We start from the raw sequence: 20231 nt of genomic DNA on the forward strand, positions 1-20231 counted from the left end.
CGTTACCTGTAATTCCGTTTCAGTCACCAACTTGAGTTTCACAAGTTTTTGTCAGCCAAATCAGGAAAAAGCTACAAGATGCTCAATTTATAAATCTACGCCACTGGAAATCTACAAACAGGACAAGCAAAGTCCACATGGACTTTAGAGATTTGCTTAAACTTGCTTGCCTCTGACAAAATGAATTCTTGCCCTAAAGTCAGAGTTTGGCATCCAAAGTAGTAAGCGAACAGTCAATGATACATGGATAGAAGCTTCAAATAGTTCAAATACAACAAGATACCAGCCTAGACCTGATCAAAACTGTCAGAAAAGAATTCCTTATTTTATAGAAAACATACATAATACCTAGCCATGTATGAAACAAAGAACACACGCAAAAGTCATCTTTCATCTTAAGAACAGATGCAAGGAGCAAGATTTTCTTCCATCCTTCAACTATACCAATATGAAGTTTCACTAACAGTAGAAAGCATGATTTACAGCTGGAAATAACAGAACAAAACCAAAATAAATTCCAAAGGAAACAAATTTTGATAAATATCAAAGCATATGGAAACCCCTAGCCAGCTATTTCATATCATTACTCCCTTCCCACATCCTTCTGCGTGCATTCCCTGCTAGTGCAGCAGCCATCTGCGGTACAGATTTCTGGGGTTTTACTTGGTTTCTGTTGCAACTGGCAATTCTAATTTAGTGACTCAGGAATGTTTTGATCTACACATCCAATCTCATTATGCAGGAGGCCAGATCCACTGACCCAGAGCTCCACATAATACCCTGCCTGTAATTACTTGTAAATATCTTCTCTCATTATTACCTGAGATTCAAAATACAGACAAATGGAGAGAAAATGAAAGGAAAGAAGCCGGGAAAGAAATGGAAAGTATTTAAAACCACCATCAATGGATGCTTTTAGTTTCCAAAAAAAAAAAAAAAACCCACAAAGAAAAGAATTCCGAGAAAGGAAAGGGAATAAACAATTGCTTAAGAGGCACAAAACATATAAATAGGTATGAAAATCAAAAGGAAAGATTAAAGAATGACCACTATAAGATAATAACAGAAAACAAGGCTACATGAAAACAAACTTCAGCAACATATTAAAATTATAGGAAGAAGTTTTAGAGCACGAGTGAAGAAATACGTTTAGGAAGTTTACCTCTTCTTTCAACTGTATTGCTCATTCCAAAAACAGTCCTGCTAACCTCATTTGTTTTGAAACTGATTTATTCAATATTTATTATGTTTTCCCTAAATATTGCAACTATAAATAGTGTTTAGCATCCTTTCCTTAATTAGCATCCTTCCAGTTAACAGAATTGTCATTACTCCACTTGGTATGTTGTTAACAAAAAGAGAGAAGTATCTGTAGAATACCTATCAGAGTTAACAAGTATTTAAAGAATCAATGCTGCAGCTAAGACAAATAGAATTTAAAAATACAAACTAAACAAACAAAATAAAAAACAAACTCTTGCGTCTTTATTTTCCCATTTTTGTTTGCTTGCCTGATTTACAAAGTGAATCAGTACTAGAAGAATGGCATGAAGTGGCTGAAGGCAAAGCACACTGGCTCATACGTGCAACTCAGGGGACTTATGAGAAGTGTTTTAAAACAATAATATTCTAGCTGTCTTAAAACAGTCAGCTTTTACCTGTTTATTGAAGTTCTAGCACTTACTATTTCACTAAAGCATCCAAAGAATCTTATATAGATATACCTATGTTGTATTTTTAATAGCAGCACAAAGTCTCTTGGCTAAATTTTACTGTTCACAGTCTTTTGCTAAAGGTCACATAAGAAATCTCCTATCCTTGGAACAGAATGTTTTTATCGGGCTTTTACACTACAGAAATATAAAGGACAGGTCTTATAAGCACTACAAATCAGAAGAACCATTTTTCTTCATTACAACATACAAACAAGTATCAGTATCTATGTGTTGCATTTTAAGTCATGAGCTCCAAGCCTTAGTAATGTTTGATTCAAAACTTGTGTTAAAAAAAAAAAAAAAAGCACGATTGATTACAGAAAGCCGTATACAAACATTTGTGACTTGAATCATGCACAGCATACACTTACTCCAAGCAGTTTTAACAATTAAGCCCTGATGTAAAGCCAACCTAGTATTCAGGGAATAAATCTCAAACACATACAACTTTGTTGTCCCCCCACCCCAAAAAGGGATCCTAGTAAGACCAAATTCATTTGCCTTCGAAACAGAAGATAAGTCTCCAACACTGAAAGATTAATATTTTAAAACATCAGTTAAATTCTCCAGAGTATGAGGTACCAAAACGTAGAAACATAGAGTTGTAAAATAAATGAAATCCAGGACAACACAAGTCTGCTAAATTCAAGTGCAAATTGATTTAACAGCCATCATTAACCATTGAAATAGAGGTTACACTGAAACTTGTAACAACTTGGAGCGATACAAGCGTCGTTTCTTTAATAAGCTTAGCAGATTAAAATTTAGTCATTTAAGTCTGATTGACCAACTTGTTATAAAGACTTGTGACCTTGTGCGCTATACAAAAGGAAGTTTCAAACCTACTAACAAAGGGCTTTCAAATCAGGAAGAAAAATATTTAAAGCATTAGATTCACATTTTCCATCCTCTCCCCTCTAAAAGGATTACTCTTTAAAACCCTGGGCTTTTAGTGGGTTCCTTACTTACGATTCCACTGCTCCTATTTAATCCTGCAGCAAAATTTAATTATTGTTTACAGCATTACAGTCATTTATATGGCAGAGTACAAACGTCACAAACTACATACGCTGTAAAAACCATTTACTTACACAGCTATTTAAACATGTATAAAAAACAAGTAGCTCTGTTTGTTTGCCTCAGTGTAACTCTTAACTGTTTCTCCATACAAACCTAAGCAGTGTTTGCATCACTGTAATTACTCACAGCAAGTTCACTAGAACATATCAGAAAAAAAAGAATATTCACTCCTGTGCGTAGAGTGATATGGAAGTATCTCATTTCCTCTAAATAAATACCCCATACTTTTTAAAAAGCATTTATACAGAGGTATAGCTATGCTCATACTAGGCAAGTTGAACCAACTAATTAAAAAACAAAAAAAAACCCACACATTGCTAATAACTAAACCAATACAGGCAAAGCATTAAACCTTTAAAACATAGAAGAAGTCTTGGAAGACAAGTGGATGGGTTTACTCAAGTAAACATAGGATTTATCTACAGCTGTTGTGTAACAGTATAAGACAACTAAAGATTTTAAAGCAGTAATAAAAGTAAAAACTTAAAAACTGAACATGTCTATTCATCCATGTGACAAAGGGTTCAGCACATTGGATCATATTGTGAAAATGCAGCCTCTGAACTCTAGAAAGCCTCTTCCAACTGACTTGCTGCTTTTGGCAGGTTAAGATGAGTTGTCTATTACTCGAAGGAATAACTGTACAAGGAATATACAGAAAAGTAAGACTTTATACAGGTTAAGGAGACACAGCTGATCGAATCAGCAGCTTCTTACAGCACATGCAATTTTTGCCTAGTCAATACTTAGAACAGACAAAATAGGATTGTAGGGTACTAAAAAAGGCCTACAACCAGTCTAAGAAACAAGAAATGACGCAGTTACGTTACCAGACATTAATACATATTTCAAACTACAAATCACTCTACAAAAGGAAATAGAAGATTTGTTAGAAATTAATATGGAAGCATAGGGCAGGGGAGGGTTACCCTCTGTACCTAGCCACAGCAGCAAAGATGGAGAGAAAAGGAAAATTCCTATCTTCTGTTGCCTTCAGTCGTGGAGGGAGGTAAAACGTAATTTTTTTTTCCTCCCCAAAATCAGCTCATGTGCATTTTGCAAGTTGTAAAATCATACTTGTAAGCCAAAATGATTCCATAATTAATCACTGGAATTGTTCTGTTTTTAAATAAATACTCATGACAGTTTCAATCTAACCATGGACAGCTTTTGCTAATGACTTTAAAACTCATAGTATATTTTAACCGGTAAAAATACACAAATAATGACCAGGTCATACCAACAGCAGAAAATAACTCACGTATGTTCAACCTGACCTAAAATTATCAAGTCTATTGCTTCCATCTGAGAAACTTTACTCCATTTTCAGTTTATTAATCTCTATCAATCAGTTCTGAATTAATTATCTCTTCCCCTACTGAGCACACAAATCTCCCTTTTTAAAAGATATGAATAAGAAAGGAAAATACACAAAACTGAACAGCAAAATTTATAAAGCTGAGTTTCCAGAAGCAACGGCTCAACAAGTCAAACCAGCTCAGGAAACAGAAAAGCGAATAATGCCTTCACAGAACCACTAGGAACTCTACATAACTGTGTCCATACAGTTAGATCCTTTCTTCTTATTTCATTCAGTAATAGATTTCTAAAAATCTACAAGATTTTGCTCTTTAAAAAAAAAAAAAAAGCTTAATTTTTAATAGTACAGGCAGAAAAGAAAAAAACTACATCCAAGGGAAAAAAGTTTCACCTCAGCCATATCCAGTCTGATCTTCCTAGGCTAACATGATGCATAATGATTCTACCACTTCTATCCATTTAGTTAAGTTGTGAAGACATTACTTCTTCAAAGGTTTTGTCTTAAAAAAAAAACTGCAAAGTTAAAGAATTACACATATCTAAAAATTCTTTATCCTAATTGCTCAACTGTATTTCCCTTGCCTTTGTGGAGAGTGGGGAGGGGAGGGGACTTCACTGTTTCATTATTTCACTTCCTCACATACGCTGCCAGAGAAAGAACATTTTTATTTCCTCCTGCCCCCCCCCCAAAAAAAAGATACTTCTAACCTACATTCAAAGACTTCTTTATTAGACCGTAAAGAAACAAAGGCAAAAAAGCACAACACATTTTTCCTCTTTCAAATAAGATTAAATTCTATTAAGAAATGTAAAAAAAAAACCCAAAACCCAAACAAACAAAAAACCACTTCCTTTCCTAATTGTAAGATTACACCCAACATCACAAGCTCCAGCCAGCAAAACTATGAAAGATGTGAACAGATGTGCTAGTGATGAACACAGTCGTGCCAGTGGAAATCCCTAGTAAGGATACTGATACACCAAGAAATGCAAGTTTTAATAACATAACCTGTTTTAGCCATGGGTTAGGAATTTATTACTATTACAAAGCACAACATCAGCACAGCAGTATCACTAGGAAGATAGAAGATAAAAGTTTATCATTGTACTCTACCAGTAAAATAATCTGAGACTGTGTTCACGGCTCTACCCAGAAAGCTGAGCTTCAAAACAGGGTATAATAAACCTCTTATTACACATTTATGGCTCATATAAGTTGCGAACTCATAATACCCTGGTGCAGACACACACAGTCCAGTTCACTAAGAGCAGCATAGCCACGTTCACACAGCACTCTGGGGCATGAACTCACCGAGCCACTATTAACTCAGGGATCCCTACGCTGCAGCTCTGCCAATGACCTTTCTTTTCTCTGCAAAACTCACGTTATCGATATGAATAATTTAACGTGTTGTGTATTCCCAGTTTACTTCATCCATGTTGCCCTATTCCTCTTTATCCTGCATTTGCCACATCTTCATATAGGCTTCTGCTGTCAGCGTTAAATCAACAGATAAACCCTGTCACAACTTTCTGGTGCAAATCTGGCAATTGAGCATTCTGCTGGTATAGCTTAATGTTAAGGCACTCCAAGCAATGACGATAGCTTGAGCATGTATGTCAGCAGAGCTAAATCAACTTTAGATGACAGGTCCTTGGCACAAAGGCACCAACTACCACCTTTCCCTGTTAGTCAAACATCACAAGCATAATAGGAAGACACCCTCGCAGTCCTCCAGCTACGACACACATGCCAGGGCAGAGCAATCAGTGTTATAAAAAATGGTTTATGTTTGAGAATAAAATTTTGTATAACTTTCAGAAAAAAAAAAAACTCAAAACCCCTGCTTTCAAGAAACTACAGATTAAAATAACAACCCCCCCAATAATATTTTTAAATATATATTCATGTAAATTCAAGCTATATTGATATGATCTGTAGCAGTACTTTAGATCTCATTACACTGCTCAAGATATGGGCGTAAACCACTTCAATAAAAATTAAAGAGCCTGGAAATGTCATTGATCCATCTGTCAACTACATTGCATAAGCTCGTGTGTCATTTAAACCCGACTGTTCACACAAAAAGCCTAATACTCTTTTCTGCCCTAGGATCTCCAGATTCTGTACCTGGAACTAGACTGCTGCGAGCAAATGGCAATAGTGACATTGGTATTCCCTGCTACTGAACTGCACAGTTCGATCAAACTTCCCCAAAATCACTGGGCATAAGTGCTCCCCTGGTTACGAATGGGGCACAGCACACAGCATAAAACCCCTCCAAATTCTAACACCATGCTATAGGGAGGGGAGCGAGCACTTACGCAAGGCAGACCATCTCCATGTCCCCAGAAAAACATCTTCTTAGAACTCAACTTGCTAACTGACATAAAAACTATGAATTGCTTTTTCTACAGCCAGCATCATCTGAATTGAGAACAATACTGCCCCCACAACTGGAAGCCCTCAGCACATACCCCACAATACTGCAAATCAGCAGTCAGTTTTAAAATCCAAGCACAAACACAGAGTAGTAGAACAGGCCTGAGAAAACTGTAAAGGAAAGGATTAACGGCAAGTCAGATTTTAGGGAAAATATAAATTTACTAAGCCAGGTCGTTCAATCAAAAAAAAAAAAAGGTTTTGGGCGTACAAGACGCTCTTCAGTTATCTTCACATTACAGATTCCTTCTCACTGAATAATGTCAAATTTTACAGAAAATACTTTAAAAGACATGAGGAGATGAGTTTCATAACTGCCCCATTTAATTCCCTAGCACATGGGTATCTGGAAACATAAAAGGAGCGAAGACAAGATTTCCACCATAAAACTGGAATGAATCAGCATAGCTCATATCACTGATATTATTATTTGTTGCTCTGGCAGGAAAGTACAATATAAGGCTCTTTCTTTTGAGGCTTGGCATACGCTGGAGAGTGTGCATGTCTTCACTGCAAATATTTTTGCTTCACTTTAGGTTAACTAAAATGGGGCAGATATCCAGAAGTAAAGGTATAGCAAAGATATAGCAAAAAGTATCTTGGGATAGTTAACATACATTTATTCCCTAGAGATCAAAACCAGATTTCATAGCACAGAAGGAACTTGCGATGGGTGCTTTGCTAACGTAATCATACTCATATAGCACATCAAGAACATATAAACCAGTATACAATTCATATGTTTGAGCTGGTCTGGACTGTGGTGCATTCAGGACCTTATAAGACCTTGCTTCCTCTCTTCATTAGGTGCATTTGGCTAGAAACATATTCAGACAAATCACAGAGATGGATAAAAGTGGTTTTAATTTAAAATGACATTTTCCTACAGGAGATAAACCTTGGGTATTTTCTAATAATATAGTATGGTTTCAGCAACAAAGCTTTATTTTATACTACTATCACTCCTACAGAAACTGTGCTGTTAGTTAATTCCACTTTCTCTCACTCTGCATATATAATCTGCAAAGTGCGTGATGAAATATGTCCTCAGTTCCACCATACAGTCTGGCAATGCTATTTCATGGCTGTTTAAAAAAAAAAAAAAAGAAAATCCATAATCATTTAGAAATAAAGTAACTGAGAACAGCATTTGTCCTACTGATTTTCCCACTAACTCAATAGTGACTAACAAGAAAAGAAACAGCTTGAATTTCAGACTACAGACTTAGTCTGCAAACCTGGTAGTCAGAGAAAAAAAAACACCCTGTAGACTTTAATTGAGTTATTCTAACATTGTAACGGGTATAAGAAATAGTTTATAAAATACACTTTTTTTTTCAGATGTTCTAAGTTTTCAGACTAGAACCCCACTTCAGAGGGCTTACAACAAAAATGCCAGTGTTTTACTACTGTATAATTTAATTACTAGCCCTCCCAAAACACACTGCTTTTAGTTTTGGTGTAAGGTGTAGAATTAATCACATTTAGTCTTGTCTTCACTTAAAGTAACGGCTAAGGACAAAGTCAGAAAACCAGGAAGGTTTTGTGACTGTGCAATGTTTTTGCCCCTTCCTGTGATCCTAACTTACACCAGAGTATAAGAGATGCCTCTCTAATCAGACTATATACATGTCATGATGCTGTCAACACAGCATGGAACTAGCATTACTGTTACATGTATTCATCAAATCAAGAACACCTCTTCCTGAAGACCCTTAACAGTGAAAGAGTTAGATGCAAAATACCACTTATCTTCATTTAGGGTTTTAAGGTTTTTTTTTTTTTTTTTTTTTTTACTTTAAAACAATACCTCACACATCTACACATTTTAAACAGCCTCATGACAGCAAGGAAGGAAAAGTGAAAACCATTATTGAAAGACAATTTGTTAACACAAGAGGAACTAACTGGACTTTATACAGAAGACATCAACAAAACAAGTCACTGGAAGAAACATAGTTGTAAGATAAGATGCAGGAAACTGGGGTAAGGAGCTGCATATTAGAGAACAACTACAGGAGACACAGGGAATAGAGATGCTGGATTTTCATCATCTGAGATAAACCTTCAATTTCAGTATCAGTCTCAAAAGCAAAATAAATGGGTTGATTGCTGCCTCTGTTATTATCCAAACCACTCGGTAAAACCATGACGTACACCTGGGAAATTTTAAATAAACATCTGCCAAACAACTTTCGATTAAGCCAGTTTGCCTAAGTTAATTGTGAATAGCAAATGTCGTGGCAAAGCAAGTTTTATAAGTGCAACAGGAATTCAGTAAGCGAGCATGGAAATTGGGACGTTTGTGGGAAAAGAAAGAATGAATGAGGGAAACAGGTGTTAAGACAGATAAAAGTTCTCATTATATATCTTCCAGGTAATTAGTCAAATATTTCTGTTTAAAATGTATTTATTTTGCTCAGTGTTAAAAAATGGGCTATTTTATGGTATGTTATTTCCTGGCATTAACTTTAGGGTATTCAAAAGAAACACCGATTTACTGGCGATTTGTCAAACCAAAATCCAATGACAATAAAAGGAACTTTGTAAGAAAAGACATGGTTCATCACTTATTTTTCTTTCAGCGCTCTGCTGTACTGTTTAAAATAACTTCTTGAGACATACATTAGAATCATACCACCTATAGAGAAGTAAGTTCCCTGGGCATCAGATCAAGTTAGTTAGCTATTAAATGGAAAGTATTCCTAAAGTTCACACAGAACAGGAACTCAAAATAAACCTGAACCATAAAACAATTCACTGCTATTTGTTCTTGAACAGTAACTGATTCAGGTTTTTAACTCAGTTTAGAACCAAAAATACGTCTGGCTGTATCTTCTGAGAAATCGGTCACCTCAGTTTTTGACTGAGCTATCAAACATTTTCATGTTCCCTGCCTACCTCACTTCCCTCCTCAACCTATAATGAGTAGTTGGCCAGGAGAGGCAAAAAGAGGGTGTACTGTGAAGGGCAGAGGATCTAGGAGCTGCATAAACTAAGTGATGCAGGTGGAAAGGTATAGAAACGGACAACTGCTCCCGCTAAAGTCCCACTGACCGCTCTGAATCATGTCACGCTCTTCCGGAGTTCCCACCATGCAGCTAGGTCCCCTACCTGAACCTTTAAGTGAATAAAGTTAGTTGAGGCATATGGTTTAAGTCATCAAACTGGTTCAGATCAAACTAATTATTAGTCTGATCTGGAACTGTATCAGGATAACTCCAATCCCTGCTGAATCAGAAGTAGAGCAGTACTAAAAAAAAAAAAAAAAAAAAAAAAGTACTGTTTCAATTCCCTGAGCAAGATAGCAAGATACCAGATGATTTCACAAAGACTACATATGCCCCTTGTAAAGCATGTGAACACTCATTAATTTTATTCCCCTTTCACCCACTGTTACCACAACCATCACATGCCTCTCATACACACTGCCATGCTCTGCTCTAGTATCTAAACAAGATCTTAACACGCCCCATTTTGTCTGCTGATCACACTTCTCTCATCTTTCTAAATATCAGAAGCAGGAACTCCAGCCTTCATGCCGACTTCATGAATACAAATAAATAAAGACGGATTAAGACATTTCTTAACATACTTCCTAAAAACTGTACTTCAGTTGTACACCATGAAGTAATGATAGATGCAACGTGAAATTATAAACATCTCACTTGGTGTAATCAAGTTTTGGTAGAACAAATTTACAGCTGGTATATTCTAGATTATTACAGACAGAGTCACCACTAACTACCCACAAAAATGTTTGGAGTTAAACATCCAAAGTCCTCCTCCTCTCTACAGGCATCTTTACACCTAAATTATGTTTTCCACAGCAAGCATTCCTAAATTCTCATGCCATTAAAAGCAGATTCATAAAGAAAACTCTTTAATGACTGGCCTAACCCAGGCAAAGGCCCACATATATATTACACGCTGGGCTCTAAAACTGTGACTCAAAAACTACAAAATATTTCTGAGACATGAATAAAATTGCTAAGATATTACTATCAGAAAATCCTGCTAAGATATAAAATATGTAATGACAGATGGAAGAGAAAAGAATATTTTCATTTGAAATACAACCGAAAATTTAAAGACACAAAAGGGGAAAAAGAAACAAACAGAAAACCTATGCAAGTCTACTTTTTGTAACTTTATATGTGGCTACAGTAATAGATTACTCAAGTTTGAACTTTTCCCACCCTCGTTGCAAATTATCATCAACATATAGGTCCTACATACTCCCTTCTTCTAGGAACTGTCCTACGACAGTTGCAATAAATATTCCAGAATATCTACAGTTACTGCATAACACAACTGTAATACACTACAGATGAAACCAAGTAAGGATTTTGAAGTCTCATGTCACAAAAGAAAAAGTGGGATAGTATACAGTAGTATTCCTAGTTCAAACAGTTAAAATCTGATTCTTTACAGATATATAAATATACTGCGTATTACTCAGAATAAGGAAATGGTTAGAACGAAACTACTTATGTTGCTAAATCATCCAGCAATGCTTCAATGCAAAGAATAAATCAAGGTAGTGGCATCCCTACTCTCACAGTGAAAAGAGAAGACCCGAAAATAAGCGGTGGGGGCGGAGGGTGCAATTGGATTTTTTGGTTTTTTTCTTCTATCACTGTCTCCCCAGTGCTATTGTATATTGCATGTCTTTACAATCAAGTCTAAAGAACTATTTTCCTCCATAATTCATCTCCTAGAAGTCACCAGAAGTCATCAGATCATTACCATCATAAAAACACAAGTTAACAGAAGCATACTCATGACTGCCCCTTTTTTGCTGCTATTTAAATTGTTAAAATAGAACTCTCTCTATATATGTATATCATGTCATCAAAAAATGAGCTGGCTAACACTGCTATGGTAAGAGGTAACTATAAGCCATTGAGTTTTTATATTTCCTCCACCAAAATCTTTAGATCTTGGATCTGAAGAATATTTGAAAAAAAAAACTTCCACCAAAAAACTCTATTCTCATTACAAAATACTTAAGGAGATTATAAATGAAACAAACAGAAAATGTGCTACTGTAAGACAAGTTGGGCCAAGAGCACTTGTCCTGTTTGTGTGGGTACTACTATACTACTGTGTGCCACATGCCTTGAATTTTCTTCAACCAATACATGTACAAGATAATTCAAAACTTACACCTGTATGAAAAATGTACTGCAATTTTACAATTGGCGCTCCACCATGCTGGAAATGAAAATGTTTCAGTGTTACTGAAGAAGGCAGAATAGGATTTTAAGAAGGTACCTTGTAATCTGTATTGCATTAAAATGTAAGTACAGTAAGGAGAAGTTGCCAGGATATAAGAAATCTGGACATATGCTAAAGCAATCTTATTCGCTCTAACCCAAGAAAAACCTACACCTTAACAATGAATTAAAAAAAAAAACACTCTGCAACCTAAAATCAATAGTTATTACTTTTTCAATTATTCTGCACCTAAAAAGTCCATTATGTTTTTTGATAGCTACTGCCACTTTAGTAAAATACTTAATGTTTCAAGGAACTTTTCTTTTGGAATTTAATTCTTTTATATCAGTTTACACTGATAGGAAACAAAGTATGTCTGAAGCTTTTATATATATATATATATATATATATAAAAGTATACACACACACACACACACACGTGTGTATGTAATTTATATACACACACACAAACTTTGTAACTACTGTGCCTCAGCTATTTTTATGGATTAAAAAAACACATTAACTGAATTTCTAAGTAAATCTTAAAATATGCTAGTGTTCAAATTCCTATCTTTCAAGATTAAAAAATAGTCACTAGTTAACCAACCAACATCAACACATAGTGGTTGACAAAGTAACAAAACCATTATAACAAAAAACATGCTAACACAACGGTGAGAGTTAACGTAGAGCTTCTGAGAGATTATAAAGGTTGGCAACTTGAGGATACCATATGCAGATCCCATGTACCAAGATCACTCCTCTACTCCCTTTTTTCCCCCTCAAAGTCTTTTGTTCTGCAAGAGTCTAGAAAGTCACTAAATATTCCCGAATGTTTAGAAGCGCTTTATTGGCCAGTACAGGTAGCTAAAGAACTAAATCTGCAAAGTATTTACATGGACACTTCTGAACTAAAATTGCTTAGTTCTACTGATTTTTATTATTGCAGTACAAATAAAGTAATTTTTTTTTCCATGTTAAAACACTTCACTTTGGTCTTCAGGGTTAGACAAGTTCCTCATACCTCCATCTATGTATTTTTGACACAATCCATCTGTCTTACAGCACAGGTGGTCATACAACTATTTCCTGAGACTGTAGACTGGTCCACCGCACTCCTTTGTGCCATCTGTTTGCAAGTTTAGGGTCACATCATGAAAATGAAAGGACTTGCCAAACGGAACACAAAGCTAGTCTTTGGAAATGTATTTCCTCAGACGAGCAGAGGGAGACAGAAGAACCATATCTTCCTAAGAACAGACCATCCCTCTGTAGTGCCAGTCAGTCACCTACCCAGTCAGTCAGCTGTGAAACAGGCAAGTAAACCTGAGGGAAGACGGCCACTGCAGGAGCTGCCGAAGAAGCCAGGGTGCCCTGGGCCCTGCTGGACAGCTCCAGAGGAGCACGCCCCAACTACGAAATCTTTCCTCCCAGTTTCAGTCCCATCCGCCAGGGTAGGTTTCTTGGCATGAACGAAAAATGCAAGTGGCAAAGCAAAACAAGGAGGACCTATACGGCTCAAGATCAAATTGTGAATGAAAAGCAGGTAGCTTATTAAAATTATCTTAAAGGAATTCCAATGCCTAAGCGTTTGACAGGATGGGAAAGCAGTGAAAACGCTAGCGGAAACTGTTTTGCATGCTTTGGGGAGAATACTAGAGCATTCAATTGTATGTGTAATAGAAGCTTTGTATGAAAGTCCTGTCAACCTGTTTCCTTTGCAAACATACCCAGATTGAAATACTTTGCCTACATTAACATCAACAATATTTTAAAAAAGAAAACAATTTGAATGAAAGAGGGAAATATGGCTAATTATAACAAAACACTTACAATAGTAATAACGTAAGTCATCTTCATGGACAGAAAAGATTTGCAGAACGATTTTCTGATCTTAAATTATGTCCACTTTCCTGTCAACAAATCTTACATTTAACTAAAAACAGAATTGGTTAAGTAATCCACTTAGGCTTCCATTAACATTTACTATCAAAATGCCTTAAACACAAATAAAATCTCCCACGAAGTTTACAAAGAGAAGATATAAGACGATTAGCAGCATCACTGCCGATAATTACTACCTCCCTAATAGTGTAACTTGCAAATTAGACTTCGTAACCAAAGTTCGGTTGATGACCGTGCTCCCTCAGCCAGAAACCGCGTTAACTTACTGCAACCGAGTTACAAAACAAAGCATACTAACTCATCAGAAGACAGACTTCTTGGCGTTTATGAAAGACTGAAAGATTATTTATACCTTTTGGATATAATCAACACAGAGATGAGATCTGTTAAAAGACAAAAGATATCACAAAGCCTTAACTTTTTCCAGATATTCACTGATAGAAGACAGTTAGATAAAACACACAACTACCTTGTGAAGTTAGGAAATCTCGACTTTGGCTTTCCAGCACTTTGCCATCTACAGCCTATAATTTATCAACATAAAGTATCAAAAAATTAGCAGAAAAAGAGTCTCAAACCAAGTTGCAGCATCTTCCCTTTCATTTAAAGGCTGTGAACAATAACTAAAATGAAACAAAGGAGGGAGGAAAGAAAAATATTCATTTATGCTTATGAAAACTTATTTGACTGAAAATCTCCCCAAACTCTCTGCATTATCCACAATGCAGATTCCACACAGCCAGAACTAGCGTTATGACAAGTTTCTTCAAAGTACTTAGAGCACCACAGGGCACAACCTTAAATCATAAACCTTAGAGCACAGGAATGACCTCAAGAAAAATAAACATTTTTTCATTCTACACTCCACATATTAAAGACAGTTTCTCTTCAACTCCAGCTTCTGTCTTCCCTCTTTCCTCACTCCCAAAGCATAATGTATTTAGAATTATTAGAGAATTATTAGAATTATTAGTACTCATTAATGCAGATGAATTTGCCATCTATTTCTCAGGATCTTGTAGTCAGATTAGGACTCTACCATTGTATATGAAAAACAAACAAAAATGTAAACAGTGATCCCAAGCAGCCTGAAATTAACAGATCCTTAAAGCATGAAAATGCCTCGTCTGAAATTGTGTTTAAAACAACAATTTTCACTTAAACATGGCTGATAATATCCAAGAATCCGAATAGGTAAAATTCCAACACATTTCAAATAGAAAATTAAGAACCTCTTGGCTCCTTTCAGATTTGCATACTTTTGATAGCTTAATTCACCAACGAAATGGCTGAAACGTCACCAGTCAGCCATTGGGTGAACACGGCCTACAAGTTTTGCTTCAACGGTAGCAAATTAATAAGGTATCGAAACATGTATTTAACATTTCCATTTCCTTAAGACACACTAGTATGAGACCATCAGACAGACACTTGCTGTAAGAATCATAGTTTTTTTGTACTGATGCAAAAAGATGCACCAGATCTATGTAATTTTTAAAGCTTTATGGCACAGGAGTGAATATTGTGCATATACAGCTCTACAGTAATGTCTCTCAGCACACACTGCATGAGAACTAATGGATAAATAAAAACAAACCTAAAAAAGATAGAAGCGTTTAGCTTTCCTTTGTGTGTCATACAGCGACAGTCGGGCATGGACGGCTTTCACCTTGCTCTCCAAGGGAGAAATGGCTCCATCAGTGTAATGTACTCCAATAATAAAGTCAACTGCATTGTGTCACTAGGCATATAATAGCAAGATACTGATAAAGCATAAAAGCAAGCACGAAGCATTAGCTGTAAATTCACTGTCTATGTTTCATCCAGTTACATTCAAACAGAATATCATAAGAATTACCTGACTAGAATTCTTAATTCAAGAACCAGAAAATACTGCACAAATAAATAAAATTATGCTCCCTTTGCAAGTGTCTTCTTTTAAAGTCTAGATTTATTTTCTATTGTCAATATATCATTAAACATAATAATCTGAACAGTTACCAACTATTTTTGAGAAATAAGTGGAACAATATAAGGAAGGGGAAGCAAAAAAATAAAATCTGGGATCCCTCAAGCTAAGAACAGTCATCATGAATCACAGTTCGCACATAATATAAATAGCTTTCATTTAGAATTCACCTTTCTATGCCTTTCGATTTCTTTTTTGGAATTTTTTATAGCTCAGAGACAGAGGATGCAAGCCCCTAAAACGCCACAGTTCTCTCAACTAAGGAATGCGCATGTGGGTGGGAGGAGGAGAAAGCAGGGATTTCCACCACCACCACCCCGCTGAAAGCAGGAGGTTCCCAGGGAAGATACAATGCCTATAATTTTTTCAACGCTGTATTACGAACGGATGCTTTGCGAAATTTGTAGCAAACGGAGAAGAATCCCTTTGTCCCACAGAAAAAGAGCACCCCAAAAGACAATTCCACACACATCCCAAATCCAGATACAACAAACACCTTAGTAATCGGCCAGCTTTACAATCCAGACCTGGCAGACAGCAGGAAGAGGCAAGAATATCCCACCTTCCCCTGGGGCACCCTATTCTCTCTCCAGTACCCTCTCCGCTTGCTCCATCTCCACCCACTGCAAAATCCCTTTCTTAATTTTTAATTTCCCCACCCCACCTTCCACTACAACTAGTACCCCTGCCCTCCCCAGCCACCGCACGCCCCCAGCGCCCCTTGTCCCCTTCATCCTCTGCCCTCCTTTCTCCTCTCTCCAGGAGCCCCATCCTCCTCCCAGCTCTGCATCACCCATTTCCTTACCCCTCTCAGCTCCCCATGGCTCCCCCCAGCCCTTCTCCATACCCCCTTCTCCTCCCCTACTACATGTCCCACCACTCCCCCACAAAATCCATCTTCCTTCCTCCTTGGCTCCCTTAATCTCCCCCCACAACCCATCCACTTTGCCTGGCCCCCTCACCCCCAATGTCTCCCATCCCCTCAGCCCTCAATATCCCCCCAACCCACCCCTGGACCCGGCCCATCCCCTCAGCCCCTAACATCCCCCCAACCCACCCCTGGGCCCGGCCCATCCCCTCAGCCCTCAATATCCCCCCATCCCACCCCTGGTCCTGACCCATCCCCTCAGCCCCTAACATCCCCCCAACCCACCCCTGGGCCCGGCCCATCCCCTCAGCCCTCAATATCCCCCCCATCCCACCCCTGGGCCTGGCCCATCCCCTCAGCCCTCCTCAATATCCCCCCAACCCACCCCTGGTCCTGACCCATCCCCTCAGCCCCCCCCCAATATCCCCCAACCCACCCCTAGGCCCGGCCCATCCCCTCAGCCCCCCCCAATATCCCCCAACCCACCCCTGGGCCTGACCCAACCCCTCAGCCCCCCCCCAATATCTCCCAACCCACCCCTGGGCCCGACCCAACCCCTCAGCCCCCCCCCAATATCCCCCAACCCACCCCTAGGCCCGGCCCATCCCCTCAGCCCTCCTCAATATCCCCCCAACCCACCCCTGGGCCTGACCCATCCCCTCAGCCCCCCCCCAATATCCCCCAACCCACCCCTAGGCCCAGCCCATCCCCTCAGCCCCCCCCAATATCCCCCAACCCACCCCTGGGCCTGACCCATCCCCTCAGCCCCCCCCCAATATCCCCCAACCCACCCCTAGGCCCGGCCCATCCCCTCAGCCCCCCCCCCAATATCCCCCCATCCCACCCCTGGGCCCGGCCCATCCCCTCAGCCCCCCCCCAATATCCCCCCATCCCACCCCTGGGCCCGGCCCATCCCCTCAGCCCCCCCCAATATCCCCCCATCCCACCCCTGGGCCCGGCCCATCCCCTCAGCCCCCAGCACCCTCCCGCCCTCTCCCGGCTCCGCGCCGCTGCCCCTCAGGGCCGCCCCCGGCTGCCTGCCCCCCGCCCCCCGCCCCGTCACCCCGCCCCCGGCCGCGCCGCGCCGCAGCGCCCGCTCGCCCCCCTGCGCCGGCACCGCCAGCTCCATCTTGACCGCCGGGCCGGGCCCGGGCGGCGAACGAGGCCCCGCAACGGGCCGGGCCGGGCCGGGCCGGGCCGCGCTCACCTGCGCGCCGCGGGCGGGGGCCGCGCAGCCCGGCGCAGGAGGCGGCCCCGGCGGTGTCGCGGCGGCTCCTCCCGGCGACGAGGCGGCCGGGTCGCGGCGGCGCCCCCTCAGCAGCTGCCGCCGCCGCTGTCGTCGTCGCCGCCGCGCGCCCTCCGCCAGACACCGAGCGGCACCCGGCGTCGCCGACCGCGGCCGGGGGAGGGGCGAGCGCCGCCGCACCGCACCGCGCCTGCGCGCGCGCCCCCGCCCCCGCCCCGCGGGCGCGAGCACGCAGCCCCCCGCCCGCGGCGCCGCGCGCGCCCGATCCGCGCGGGGTTGGCGGGGGGAGGGAGCCGCGGACGCGCGCGCAGGGAGAGGGAGCTGCTGGGGGGGGGGAGGGGCGGCGCGGTGCTCGCGTGGGGGAGCCGCGGGTGCCCGCGCGTGTGGGCGCGGGGAGGGGGGGGCGGCAGCGAAACACTCTAAAAAGAGGCAATGGAGGAAGAAGATAAAAAGCGATTTCCCTGACCGGGAATCGAACCCGGGCCGCGGCGGTGAGAGCGCCGAATCCTAACCACTAGACCACCAGGGAGCCCTGCGGAGTCGCTTGCCGCGCGCTGCTCGTCAGGCGGCCGCGGCTGGGCCCGTCGCTGCCGCACGACGGCGGCCTCTGGCGGCGGGGGGCGGAACTGCAGGGGGTGGGGGGATATGGGGGCAGGGGCTGCAGGGGGGTATGGGGGGCAGGAGGGTAGCAGGGGGATATAGGGGACAGGGGCTGCAGGGGGATATGGGGACAGCAGCTGCAGGGGGGTATGGAGGGCTGCGGGGGGATATAGGAGGACAAGGGCTGCAGGGGGTATAGGGGGGCTGCGGGGGGATATAAAGGGGCAGGGGCTGCAGGAGAGTATGGGGGAGGAGGGTAGCAGGGGGATATAGGGGACAGGGGCTGCAGGGGGATATGGAGGGCTGCGGAGGGATATAGGAGGACAGGGCTGCATGGGGGTGTGAGCGGCTGCAGGGGGATATAGGGGGCAGGGGCTGCAGGGGGATATGGAGGGCTGCGGGGGGATATAGGAGGACAGGGCTGCATGGGGGTGTGAGCGGCTGCAGGGGGATATAGGGGGCAGGGGCTGCGGGGGGGTATGAGGGACTGCAGGAGGGGTATGGAGGGCAGGGGCTGTGGGGGGATATGGGAAGCTGCAGGGGGACATAGGGGGCAGGGGCTGTAGGGGGTTTGGGGGGCTGTAGGTGGATATAGGGGGCAGGGGCTGCAGGGGGATATGGGGGGGCAGGGGGCTGCAGTGCACCTGCCTCGTGGCGGGCAGCAGCAATTCGGAGAACCTCGGGTTCGGGGGCTGCTGCCTCGCTGGGCGGCAGGAGGGGTGCGAAGCCCCCGCTGCCAGCGCAGCTCCGCTCTGGACGGGGTCGCGCAGCCCCTCCGTACCCTGCCCCTGCTCCCCGGGGCCTTCGGCCACCCGTGCCCGGCGGCCTCCGCTCGCCCGGCAGCGCTGGCAGCCGGAGCATGGCACCGAGCCAGCTTAACGAAGAAAGAAGGCTTTATAATTAGAGGAAAACAGTTTTGTTTTGTTTTTTTTTCCCTTTAAGCTCAGAGTTTGAGCGTTTTTCCCAGTAGCTCAAGTTTCCTGGCGTTTCGGGACCTTCCCTGGGGAACGCTGTCGTTTTCCACGGGCTGGCGAAATCCCAACCTGCCCCGCAGGCCAGCAGGACCGGCGCAGCAAAGGCCGCTCCGTGCCGGGGCGCGCGGGGGCCCCGGCCGCACGTCGCCTCATCCGGCTGCTCGGAGGGCCTTTCCCGGCTGCCGCCTCTGACTCACGTTGCAGAGAAACGAACGATGACGAATCCCGTTTGCTGATGGAGTCGCGGCCGCTCGTGGCATCACCCGCCGCCCTGCCCTCCCCTCGCTCCCGCTGCGGCTCCCCGGTGTCCCCGGCCCGTCTCCCGGTGGGGCGGCACCGACGCTCCGCAGCAGACCCGCCGCCTCTCTCCTCGACGCCAGACATCCGCCGGGCTCAGCGGCGCCGATGTCGCAGCTCGCGACCCGCGGGTGCGAGTCTGTGACGCAGAGGAGATGCCGGACTCGCCCCGGCAGAGACCCCAGCGTCGAGCCGGTTGTCGTCGTAGCCGGAGGACAGGGCTGGTTTCCCGGGAGGGCAGAGGGCTCCGGCTGCCGTCCCCATCGCACCGTCCGGCAGGACCCGCGGGCTCCCAGCCCCTGGAGCAGTTGTGCAACTCCTGTTACAAGCATAAACATCAAATCCCTTAAAAAAAAATGTAGGAATCTCATTCTAGCAAGGAAAAAACCCTTCCTTTTATCTCTCTGCAATCAGTTGCTTTTTAATTTTGCCACTTAGCTGCTTGTTCTTGCTTTGTGGGACGGAGCAACCTGGCTTCCTCTGACCCTTCAACGCTGCCTATCGCGTTTGCCTCGCGCGGCCGCTCGCCGTCTCCTTTAGCGTAAGGGAAGTTTCTCTCCGACGTCACAGGTGACTTTGGTGCCCCACATGAGA

The 20231-nt window shown here is 42.7% G+C and overlaps 1 protein-coding gene across 4 annotated transcripts in view; it reads right to left on the minus strand.

Annotated features, from left to right (window-relative positions):
• DNAJC5 (DnaJ heat shock protein family (Hsp40) member C5) overlaps positions 1-17827 on the minus strand; it is a 41946-nt gene extending 24119 nt beyond the window's left edge. For 2 of the 4 annotated variants that reach the window (XM_009671219.2, XM_068912180.1), the window contains exons 1-2: positions 16149-16270; positions 15281-15424 (exon numbers count right to left, since the gene is read on the minus strand). The gene's annotated coding sequence lies outside the window, so the exon portion shown is untranslated. Of the gene's footprint in view, positions 1-15280; positions 15425-16148; positions 16271-17727 lie in introns of those variants that run through there. The other 2 variants (XM_068912178.1, XM_068912179.1) reach the window with 1 other exon arrangement.
• Between the last annotated feature and the right edge of the window lie 2404 nt (positions 17828-20231).

This window comes from Struthio camelus, chromosome 18 (genome assembly GCF_040807025.1).
Source record: "Struthio camelus isolate bStrCam1 chromosome 18, bStrCam1.hap1, whole genome shotgun sequence".
In the NCBI taxonomy this organism is placed as follows: domain Eukaryota; kingdom Metazoa; phylum Chordata; class Aves; order Struthioniformes; family Struthionidae; genus Struthio; species Struthio camelus.